This window comes from Adiantum capillus-veneris, chromosome 13 (assembly GCF_014529385.1).
Source record: "Adiantum capillus-veneris isolate H3 chromosome 13, ASM1452938v2, whole genome shotgun sequence".
In the NCBI taxonomy this organism is placed as follows: Eukaryota; Viridiplantae; Streptophyta; class Polypodiopsida; order Polypodiales; family Pteridaceae; genus Adiantum; species Adiantum capillus-veneris.
The window spans coordinates 61,300,462-61,309,605 of NC_140943.1; positions in this window are offsets into that span (position 1 = coordinate 61,300,462).

Genomic DNA, 9,144 nt, shown 5'->3' on the forward strand with positions numbered 1-9,144 from the left:
CTTGATGATATCTGAATCAAAATCAATCCTTGTACAAGCTTGCAACACAACTCGAAGATCCCATAGTTTTAGCAGAGTCATTGCTTGATCAGTGAATACATAATGCTGGATTTTACTGTATGGGAGAACAGGAAGGCTTGCCTTTGCCTCAGCAACTATAGCCTAGGTTTCCTCAAGAGACTCGTGCCATAAAAGCTCCACCACTCGCCGCTCCTAGACGTTTGTGCGTCTTTGCTGTCGTGGCAGACATGCATTGGACAATACTGTGACCCATCCTTGTAATAATTACCACTGGCATGCCATTTGACCGTTGGGCGCTTAAAATTTGGAAAGTGTGTCCATACTGGTATTGAACTAATTTCCAGTCTGGCTCAACCATACTGGTACTGATTCTAAGGTCAGCCTGATCTGGTCCTTCTGGTACCGATTCTGAACCTGGAACTGGTTGTACATGAAAAAGTCCAAAAATGTCTGATTCCGGTATCTCTTGATCAGCAACCTCCAGTTCCTTAGTACCTTGTTCTGGCTCAGTTTCTCTTGTCTCTGAATAATAAAGCTTGATCTTTGCTCCATTATATACTCCTGGAAATATCAACCCCGATAAATCTTTCAGTCTGACTGTGCCATTGGAGAAGACCCAATCTACCTCAAAAGGTCTTGCCCAGGCAATTTTCAAGTTCAGCTTCTTTGGACCCAGCCTAGACTGATATAAAAGCACTAAGTCTCCTTTCTGGAATTCTCGAACTTTAATTCGGCGATCATGCCAGTGCTTTCTTCGTTGTTCAACAATTTCTTGTTCCAATATAGCCCTTTGCCTGAGTTCATCTAATTGCATCAGTTCATCCAGCCTCTTCTTAAGATTATGGTTGAAGTCTAATCCATACTTCACATCCATTCTCAGACTGGGGATTACAAACTCCATAGGAACCACAACTTCAGTACCATACACCATTCTGAATGGTGTCATTCCAGTAGTTACCTTATAAGTTGTCCTATAAGCCCATAGAGCAGTCTGAAGTTTCAAATCCCACTGGTCTGGTTTCTTTTGCACCACCTTAGTGAGAATAGTCTTTATTGTCTTATTGCTACTTTTAGCCTGTCCATTGCATCTGGGATAGTAAGGAGTAGATTTCCGATGCTTGATTGAAAGCATATCTAATAGGATTTCCATAGTGTCATTGATAAAATGTGTTCCTTGATCGGTCACAATCTCTACTGGACATCCATATCGGCAGACAATATTCTCAAACAGAAACCTTGCAGTTGACTTGGCTGTGTTGTCGAAAAGAGCCTTGGCTTCAACCCACTTGGTAACATAACAAGTAGCCATCACTATGTACTTGTTCTTCCTGGGAGTTACCTTCTTAAAAGGTCCCATAAAATCCAGTCCCCATTTCATGAATACTCCCAGTGGTTGTATTGACATTAAGGGAGTCATATCTGCAGCTGTTGGTCGGCCCATTCTTTGGCATATGTCACAAGTTTTACAAAAAATTCTGACATCAGCAATCAGTGTTTGCCACCACATACCAGCTTGCAGAATCTTCTTGTAGGTTACTTCATTGGAAAAGTGTCCACCAGACTCACCATTATGCACTTCTGAAATCACTTGCATTCTTCCCTCCATAGGGACACATCGTTGAAGTATACCATCCACACCCAGTCGATAAAGTAATCCTCCTATGATAGTAAATTTCAAGCTTTTTATGATCAGAGCTTTCTTCTAATTCTGCTTCCAATCCTCTGGAAAGGCACCTTGGGAAAGGAATTGATAAATATCATACCATTCAGGATCCACTGATTCTTCTGTCTCTAACTGAAATAAATCAGCATCCACTAGCTCATCTCTCAAGGGTGATTCTGAATATCCTTCCGTACTTCTTGAAAGAAAATCAGCTCCACAATGGTTTCGGCCACGCTTATGGAAAATTTTGAATTCAAATTCCATAAGGAACATCATCCATCTTATCAGCCTACCTTGAGTAATGACTTTGTTAATCAGAAACAGAAGAGCTTGATGATCCACATAAAAATGAAATAACTCTTCCAATAGGTAATGCCTGAACTTCGTGGCGCTAAAAACCATTCCGAGGGCTTCTCTCTCACTAGTCGTATAGCCTTGTTCAGCCTGACTGAATCTGTGACTTGCGAAATAAACCGGATAGTCTGTTCTTCCATCTGGATGAGCTAATATTTCCCCCATTGCCAATCCTGAAGCATCTACATGTACGTGGAAAATAATATCCCAATTCGGCTGCCGAAGGACTGGTTTACTGGTAATGGCTTTTTTAAACTTCTAGAAACTCTCCTCACAATCAGCAGTCCAGTTGAACTTACTGGTCTTGTTTGTAAGCTCATATAGTGGTACTGCTTGAGAAGAAAACTTGTGTACAAATATCTTCTATAGAAATTCACATAACCCAAGAAAGAACTCAACTTTGAAGCAGTTCTGGGTGCTTTAGCTTGCTAGACACACTGTATTTTGTCATTGGCCATCTCTATTCCATTGCAGGAAACCACATGTCCCAGTAGCTGTCCCTTCCATACTAGAAAAATAGATTTGAATGGATTCAAACAAATCCTCTTCTCCTGACAACGTTTAAAAACCATCTCTAGGAATAGAAGGTGTTGTTCCTCATCTGAATAGACAGTGAAGTCATCCATGAAAATGGCGAGGAACTTGTGAAGAAATTCATTAAACATCTCCATCATACACCGCTGAAAAGTAGCTGGTGCATTGCACAGGCCAAAAGGCATCACCAGATACATGAAAGCTCCCCACTCAGTGATGAAAGTGGTTTTAGCTCTATCTTCAGGATCGATCTGTAATTGGTTATAGCCGATATAACCATCCATGAAGCTATACATCTCATATCCTGCGATCTCATCCAACAACATATTAGTAAAAGGTAAGGGAAATGGATCCTTAATAGTCTGGGCATTTAGTTTCCTATAGTCAACACAAACTCTTAATTTCCCATTCTTTTTGGGAACGACAACTATGGGAAATAGCCAATCACTGCTTGCCACTTCCGTAATGAACCCAGCCTTGAGAAGATTATCAATTTCCTTCTTGACCTTCTTAGCATAGTTGGGGTTCATCCGATATCTTTGTAATCTTACTGGCCTAGCATCCGGTTTCAGTGGTATTCGGTGCTGACAGACTTCAGGATCTACTCCCTTCAAATCTGTATGTTCCCAGGCAAACACATCTTTATAGTTTTGGAACATTTTCTGTGCTTTTTCCTTCATTGCCGGGTTGAGGTGCTTGTTAACCTTGATCATTCTGGGATTTTCCTCTGATCCCAGATTCCACTCTTCTACTTCCTGATCGTCTGGAAGCAACCAGTTTGGTCCGCCTCCTTTTCGTTTGGTCGATTCTTCAGCATAGTCCCAGGATGGTCCATTCATTTCTGAATCATTATTCTGATCCAGTGGGTATTCTTCAGAACATACTGGTTCCTCTAATATATTAGTATCAGCTGGTTCCTCCATCCTTCCAGTTAGCTGAACTGTTCTTTCCCCTGCATTGACTTCGGTAAACTGATCAGGAAATTGTCTCTTCTGCTTGTCAGCCTGCTCTTTGTTCAGCAAGACTGCATTCAAGTCGATTTCTGCCAAAGGGAATATATTCATAGCCGCTAGCATTTTCTCAATTTTGTTGGCCCTGTACTTCTGACACAACTCCATCGGCCTCAGTTCCTTTTTCCAGCTCATGGTATTTTTGGTCTGGATTTGGATTCTGCCCACTGGCCCCTTCTATGGTCAAAGTTTGGTTTGCAAAGTCATGAACAATATGTGTTGTTCTTAACCATGGGCGCCCTAGTAGCATTCCATATGCTCCCTGCACATCTAGGACTAGGAAACTGGTTTTGAATTTCTCCCTCCCAACTCTTGTCTGCATGTTTTCAATCATACACGTCACTCGTACGACTCTATGATCTGCCATTCTTACTTTGAATGGTGTTGGTTTCATATTAGTGATACCCATTCTTTGCTGAAGATGGGCTCCCATTATGTTGACTCTTGCCCCTCCATCCAGAATAACGCTTGAGAGAGGTTTCCACTGCTTCCTGACCTTGTAGTCTACCTGAATAAGTGGAACTTCATCATCCCGGACAGCCGTCAGGTCCACTCTTCTGGCCTCTGCCTCAGTCTTCCTGCGCTGTCTGATAAAGTTGGCCACCTCAGGCAAGGTCTTTCTTATATCCTCCAGCTCTACAGTCAGCTTCTGGATTCTATCACAAATTTTCACATGAATTTCTTCTCTCTCTTGGTCAGACTGATTGTCAGAGCTTGAAGAACTGGTATCTTCACACTGCCATTCTTCTTTTGCAGTGCTTCTACTCTTTCCATCTACTCCCATTTCATCAGTTAGTCCATGTACCACAGCCAGCATGGTCTCTGTCATGGCCGGTACTGAGACTGATCTTTATCAGTCGATTGGGCTGGTATCCTATGAATGACTCTAGCTTCGAAACTTTCTGGCTGCTCTGGCAGCTTCTTAGCTAAATCCTCCGTGATTTTAACTGCTAGTTCCCGCTGCTCTTGCCACTCATCTACCACCTTTTCTTTACCTTTGGCCTTCCAAACTTCCCTCTGTTGAGCCCACTTACTGCTGTTAGGATTGACTGGTACTTCTGAAATGTCTGGGATTTCTTCAATGATTACTCCCTTGCTCCTGGTAACCACCCTGACTGGGACTGACTCTAGTGCCTTAGCCTCAGTAGTAGTTGTTACAGGTGCATCTGGACATTGGGCTGCAAAATGACCATACTTCCCACAAGTATAGCAATTCAGGCTCCTGTTCTGGAAATTGCCTCTTCCTCTTCCTATGCCCATTCCTGGTTGGTATCTGCCATGTCCTTGACCAGTACCACTGGTACCTAGTCTCTCCTCTTGAGCTACTTTGATTGGTTCTACCTTCATTGGTTCAGTGTAGGCAACCATTGACAGATCCTTCCCTTTCTTAAAATGGTGAATTCTGATGCCATAATTATTCCATAGGTGACCAAAGGCCTTGCAGTAGGTACATTGTGGACATTCAGTGGAGATATGGTCCTTGGATTTGCATCTTGAACACCAAGTCTCCATCTTTCGGACTGGGTGTCTTGTGTGGCTAATTTCTGCAATTTGCCTAGCCATCTCTTCAATTTTCTTGGTCCATGATCCCTTCTTTGATTTCTCCTTTGTTCGTTCATTGGAGTTGCTCTTGGAGCTACTGGACATTTCACTAGAATCAGAAGTTTCAGTAGTAGAGCTGCTGCTACTGGTCCTTCGCTTCTTGTGGCTCTTCTCCTTCTTAGCCTGCTGTTCCAACTTTAATGCCCGTTGAACCAGATCATTGAACTTTTTTGTAGGAGCTGGTACCTCCTTCTCTCTAAGCTTCTTGCTTCTGAACCCATTCAGGAACCATGCCCTCAATCTCTTCTCAGACGGCGGTTCTTGCAATTGCCTGGTTAGCTCTTTTATCTTTTCCACATAGCTGTGGACTAACAACTTCCTATGTTTGATCTTATCTAATTCACAGAGAATATCTTCGTCCCCTCTATTGTCGGAATATTCCAACCTGAAGGCCTTAAGCAATTTGTTATATGATCTCAACTGGCATGCAGGGTAATGGTAATACCATTTCCTCACTGCCTCCTTCAAGGTTTGTGGAAAATATTCCCCCCAATCATCTCAGCATACTGCTCGAAAGCTTGTATGTGAACATCTAGATCATCCTTTTTCCCCCCTTTGAATATTGGGAAGGAAATCTTCAGAGAAGTTGTGTAATCATTTCGATTACTACTGATCCCGCCACTTCTCTTCTTGGCTTCAAAATGACGCTTGGGAGCCTTCTTGCAATTGTCAGTGTCCGCATCCCAATCAATCTCTGTCTCTATCTCAGTATCAATGTCTTCTCTGTTTTGTGTGCTAGAAGTACGGTTACTTTCCTTACTGCCCTTGGTATGCTCATCTCTCTGGCGAGACTGAGAACTCTTGGAACTCTTTGCCTTCCGTGCGTCCCGTTCTGCCCGTCGGCGTCGAGAATGACTGGAGTGCTGTGAGTCCTGCGCCTCATCAGCATGACTATGCTCCTCCTGAGCCTCAGTGTCAGGCATCTTCTCTTGCTTTGGGTCAGACTCTCTTCCTGACTCCTCAGGAATGGGGTCCACATGAATGGTAGATTTCCGGCCAGGATTGGATTTTGGTGCCATTGCTGAAAACTTCAACTGGGAGAAGAGTCTTTCAGTCAACAAGCTTCAGCTCGAGCCACCGTGATCTCCAAAATGGAATTGGAGCTGATCTCTTGAGACAGCTAATTCCAGTGTTGAAAGATTTCAGCTACTAGTATGGGAAGATTTCAGACAGCAGACTGAACAGGAATCAAAGACTAAACTGGAATGTGGATACTCACATAAGAATCAAACTTAGGTACTGGAATAAGGTTCAGATTCAGATTCAGATTCAGATTCAGAAGACTGGACAAGAAGTAAGTATAACTGAAATATATGCCATGGTTGGGATTACAGATCAAGATTACAGCGAATATGATTACAGAGAGAAAGTACAGCCGACAATACTACCAATGATTCTCAAGTACAATTATAGCTGAAGCGCTAACCCAAGTGATAACAATTGCCAACCCGATTACAATGTAATGGGCCCTATTTATACACTTCGGGTTTACTGTAGAAATTACTAAGTAGTTCGTTGCCCATCTTCTAAGAAGACGTTCCCACATAGTGACTATCCAGCTGTCTACAAGGTGCATTACCACTATGTTAGGGAGAGGCTATGAGTAGGAGATATTAGCTTGGCTTATGTGCCAACACAGGACAACCTTGCATATCTTTTTACAAAGGCATTGTCTTGTGAGAAGTTCAAAGCTTCCGCAACGCTTTGGGCTTCCTCCCCTTTGTGGATTGATCATGTCCTCAGGGCATGGCACTTCCTATTACTCATGTGCCAGCTCTCATTTACCTCATCACTCCACGGGGGATTTGTTACCATATATATGTGGTAGTGATGTGTGTCAACACATTAGGACCGCCGAGGCATTTTTTCCCTCAGGAGGTTTTTCCCCCCGTACATTGTATAAACGCCCATCATTCTAGGGCTATCAATCTTTCCATTTCACACTAAATAAAACACTCTCTGTTGTGTGCCTTGAGCTTCCTTCCTCTTCTCCAAGCTGTTTGTGTTTTCCTGCAACCCTAATGCCAATAGAGATGATATGTCTCTAGTCCGTTATAAAATTCCATTTGCATGCAGAATACTTACGGACTCTACTACTTTTTATTGGGTTTTGCTCATTTACGTACCCTGTTTGATGGTCACCCTGGGGCATTTTAGGTGCTTGCTCTGGCATTAAGTGGAAATTACATTGCTCTTGCTTTTTGCAAGGATCATATGGCTTGTTTCACTTCTTATTGTCAGTTTTCACTTATACCCCTACTGGTTTTTTTTGGCTTGGATTAGAAAACACTAATTGATTTATTTTTTGGACAAGGAAAACTTGCTAAACTCTATTGTTTCAAGGATGCTTTGTTACCACATACCAACTTTGATTTTGTGTTCTTGCTCTTACTAGACTATCATTTCCTCGCATGTTTGGTTGGTTCTAATCAGGCTTTAGCTGACTGGTTTCTAGCTATGGGTTCTACTAAGGTATTGCTATTGGTTGGGTCTCGAGTGACATAATACTGTTGTTAATTTCTAGGCTTGTTGTATTTTACTAGCATGAGGGCTAGTTTTGAACCCTTTGTAGATTACGTTATCATCTAAAAGAGTGGATATTGTCTTACTGAACTGGTTATAATAATCAATCTCTTGCTTTAGTTTGTTGGCTGCTCTGAAACAAGCTACAAGCTACAGAGTACTATTACAAAAAACATAATTCAAGAGAGCTTGAATAAGGCTACTATGACTTTGCTTGCACTAGCTGGATACAATATTTTCCCTTATTTGGTTGAATTTTCAATGGTACCGTTTTTTATTGCTTTATGTATAAGGTTCCTAGCTCAAGTTGATGCTGGATCTTGACACGTAGTATAATGTTTTCCTCTTTTGCTAGCTTGCAATTATCTTCTGGCATGATTGTTTTTGATCAAGCATGTTGACCCTTGGAGGAATTCCATTATGGATTTTTGGAAATATGGTTTTTGATGGTTCTTGACAACCGAGCTTGCTGGATTTGCATTGGCTGACCCTGCTTTGTTTTGGTCTCTACTTCTTGCTTCTAGGTTTTAATATTGTTGGTTACTGACTTTGGAGTACTCTCTCTTATAGAGTAGGTTTTGGCTCCACTATTTGAAGGGCTTGACTTTGATCCATACAACATGATTGGAGTTACAATACAAAGATTCTCTAATCACTTTGAAGTCATACTTATAGATTTTGTTTAACTTAGAGATGGTTAGATAGGTTTAAATTGGTCACTTTAAAATTAGATTATATGGGTGCTACTTTGTGAATAAAATATTTGTCCCAATATTTGAAGTGCTCAACTTTGTTCCATACATTATGTTGTAGTTACCAAAAAAAGCATTGTATACAAGTTTTGGTTAACTTATGGATGGTTTGCCATCTTTTACATTAAATGGTTACTATAAAAGGAAATTTTTAAGATCATGTGGTACACTTTTGGCAGTATTACTTTGAAAATAAGGAAGAAAATACTTGAGATTTGTTAATTACTTTAATATTTAGGACATTAGCTAGTCTGATAATTTTTAAGTTTGACATGGATAACAACTGATAGGTTCTTTGAAGCCTGCCATACGTAGCCAAGTTTAGCAAACCTGTTGTCTTAACTATATGAATGGAGGAGAGAATTCTATCTTGTCTTAAAAATGTTAAGCGTGTTGGAGTCTGACTTTGAAGACACCTGACGAGTCCACCAAGATTACCTCAATAGTTCTACTTCTTTTGTATAAATTCATTAGAATGATACCTCATTCTTATTATGTTGTACATTGATGAATCAAAGAGTGAGTCATTCTTTACAAATACTTACCTAGTCATCTAAAGCCAATCTTTTTTTGAATGTTATGTTCTTTTATGTATATGTATTTAGTTTAATTCAGCACGCACACACACACATACACACACACACACACAAAATGGATTTCACTCTCAAAAGAAATGTTTGGTATA